Below are 3,680 nucleotides of genomic sequence, written 5' to 3'. Positions count from 1 at the left end.
GTGCATTCTGCTGCTGGATTTCACAATGAATCAGTTGAACTACCCTCTGAATTGGTTGAATATCTTCTTAGGGCCCTAGGATACGTATAAGTGGCAACATTAATGCCTTAGCCAAAAAATTCTTCATCATCCAATAGATATGAAAAGTTTGCATTAACAAGGTTCATTTACCACACATGTGGCTTGTTTCTGTTAAACGATCACCAAAATAAGCTAGAATCTCCTCCTCTTTGAGATCAATCTCAGCTCAATTTTCCTCTTACCATTCACTAATTACGTTTCTATACCGTAAAGGAGTGCCAATTCTGTATGTGTTACCTGCTACATTACGAAAAACGATCAATACTACCATGCACCGGGCGTTGGTGGACCTGTTCTAATCGCTTCCTTGACCATGCCCCTGACTTGGGGTTAAGCCATGACTTCGGAGGGATAACAAGTGTACCGTCGTTGCACAAAGGCCCATTATAAAAACCTTCCTAAGTTTCCTTGTAATAAAAGACCCAGAGTCATTGGCCCATGGTCGTTGATCACATAGGCGAGCTCCAATGGAGAGAGAGATATGAGGCTTGGTTTCCTGAGGGTGGAGCTTTCCTGTGAGAACTAATAGACAACAACGAATAGATAACATTTCAATAAATCTGACCCATAATTTCCTCTCGGGATGTTGCACAAGGATGATCTCTGCCAAACTAGTCCATCTTCGATGGGGCTTATCCCAGGACCACATGTGAGGCTTATCTTGCAGAGTGTGACCCTGGGCCTTGACCTCTTCATTACATCAAGGGCTGAGAGACCCCATTCATAAAGGAAGAGTCAACCACCTTCTTCCCCGACTGTAACCTATCACTCGGTTGGACCAAGTTCCCATTGACCTTAAATTATTTAGACTCGAAGCTACCCTTTACAGAGATATTTGACTATTGTTGGCATCATCCAAACGACTCCACATGCACCAGAAACCCCCCGTGCCCAAGCCTCATGCTACTAACAAAGGAGCATAAACGAAGAAGACCCGAACCTCCCTACTCACGTTTGGGATTTAAATTTAGGAATGGACAGGAGGGATTCCATGAATCAACAGATCTGCAGATTGAAGGGTTACAAGAAAACATAATGCCCAACAAATAGCCGCGTAACTGGAATATTTAGATAAAAAGACAAACATAAGAAAGTTATTTTACATTGATACATATCACTAAAGATATAATAGAAAGAGATGGGCTGACTAAAATGTACCCACGAGAGAGAAGGCAATGTGGCAGGGTCACTCGAACACTAGCCTAGTAAACTACCCATGGCACTCCCCATGTAATGCCTGCTGCCCTCAACCTTGGCTCCTTCTTACCTGCTAAGAGTTTCTAGCTCTTTCATGCTGAAATTTTGATAAATATTATACCAACTGCGCAACTGACCTCGTTCGTCGTCATATGCCACCACCTATGCTCATTAATATTCCCAAGATTTCCATGCACGAGTTTACATGTGTAGGGTTATCCACACCACCCCCCGTCATTTATTACCATCATTAACATGATTACTGTGGCCTAAATCCCACAATTCTTTCTTACTCAACTCACACCCCGATTAGGGATTCCTCAATTTGAAATAATTTATTTTCTATTGAGTAAAATATTATGTATCTTCATATTTGAAAATGGATTCTAGTACTCGAACGCCTATTAGTATAGAATGAGTGGTTACGTTAATTATATTTATTTTTCCGTGTCCATTACTAATACATCTAATTAGTTTGATATATGTACGTTTCCTACTCCCATATTAAATGTTTTTGTATTCAAAACTAAAAATTGTAGTTATAAATTCCAAATTCAGTGTTAGTTTATATCATATACTAATAGTTTACAATGTTTTTAGATTCTTTTATATTCAAAATTACTACTTGTATACATAATAGTTTGAGCATTAAAATAAATCTATATTCATATAGATTTAAAATCAATAATAATAATTTTGAATTAAATGATATATATTATAAATATATATTGTTGAAATTTATTTTGTTATCTTTAATGTTACATAAAAAGTCCTTTTGAAAAATCTTAAATCATAGAAGCGAGAAATAAATGAAAAATCATACAAAAGATAGTTCGAAGTGAAAAGGTTTTGATAATCATATGCCTATTATAATGATAAAAAAATTATGTATATTTAGTAAAATTATTATAGTTATAAAAAGTAATAATTTGATGAGTATAAATATATAACCATAATAATATAATGATTAGAGATCATTTATGTATAATTAGTAAATTATGTCTATAATTTATTTATTATTGTAAGATCTTCCGCAGAATCAACTAGGGCCAGATCTTTAGCAGTCGATCTGGGGAGTTCAAATTGCGGTATGCAAGGGATGTGCCTCTCATTGCGACTGAGGCGACCACTTTGCCACTGTAGCTGAAATTTTAACTACTGAAAATATTGACTATAATCCACGACTGCCAAGACCTACGTGACCGATCCTAAGGGGATATGTTCCAATTCTTTCCTCAAGAGGCTTTTCATCATCCAATACAAGTGTAGTGTCTACTTGTATTGGGAGGTGCGACCCAGGGAGTGGCCTGGGTCTAGAACCAAATCTTTCCATTCTTCCAAATTTGGATCGAGAATACCTGCTTTCTCATCAAGCACATCGTCCCATTCAGCTATAAGTTGGCATACCGGGTCAAGCCTGCATGGTATGCCCTCACTGTGTCCTCAATTATCCTAGAGGTGGGCTTCCGTCCACAGGGTTTACCAGAGGAGGAACCTAAATTAAAAGGTTGTGATTTAACCTATTTCCCACGACCATTGTAGCCACAGGTGGCTCTGCTATTTCGAGTTGTTGCACGAGCCATGCGGTTGACTTCAAAATACCAAACTATCAACCTGCAAACACTTAACTGAAAGACAAATGAGCAACCCCGAGTGGCCAGGGAATGCCCTCTACTGGAGCACCTGTCACGATAAACATTGTTAAGAGGCACATCTTAAACAAAACCTAGAACCGCCATCGGTTACCTGTCAGGGCCCTAAGAGATAAGAACTTACCATAGGCATAGGTCATACAATATCCAGAAATGTTGAAGAAAGAGAGAGACCTTAAACCAATCTCACATGCATAGGCCTTAATAGATTTCGGCCAGAACCACAAAATCGCATATGCAACCTAGATTGGATATGCCACTAGAAGAACCAGGTGAGCCATGAACATCTCAAGAGCCTAACTATTAAATCTCGAACATATCAAGAGCCTAAATATTAAAACCTGCGTACGAATTATATATATAATTTTAAAAAATAATAATTTGATGAATATAAATGTATAATCATTATGATAGACAACAATTAAAGATAATTTATTATTGAAATTTTGTAAAAAATAAAGTTTCTTATTATATTTAAATAGAAATACAATACATTAAAAATATATATATTATACATTTTTATTTTGAGAAATGAAAATCAATTTGTAATAATTAGCATCATAAAATTAATTTAAGAGATTTTTTTTTTTTGTTCAACAAGGTATAATTGCCTTCATAAATAAAAGAAGATTTTCCAAGCCCTAACTTATATGCTAAAAATAAAATTATTGTAAGAGATAATTTAAATATCAATAATAATTCAATAATATTAAATAGAGATATTATATTTTTATAAAATGTACATTTTAT

This window comes from Pinus tabuliformis, chromosome 8, assembly GCF_031772625.1.
Source record: "Pinus tabuliformis cultivar Carrire ecotype Pingquan chromosome 8, CPIR1, whole genome shotgun sequence".
Lineage (NCBI taxonomy): Eukaryota > Viridiplantae > Streptophyta > Pinopsida > Pinales > Pinaceae > Pinus > Pinus tabuliformis.
This window is presented reverse-complemented; position numbering follows the sequence as displayed.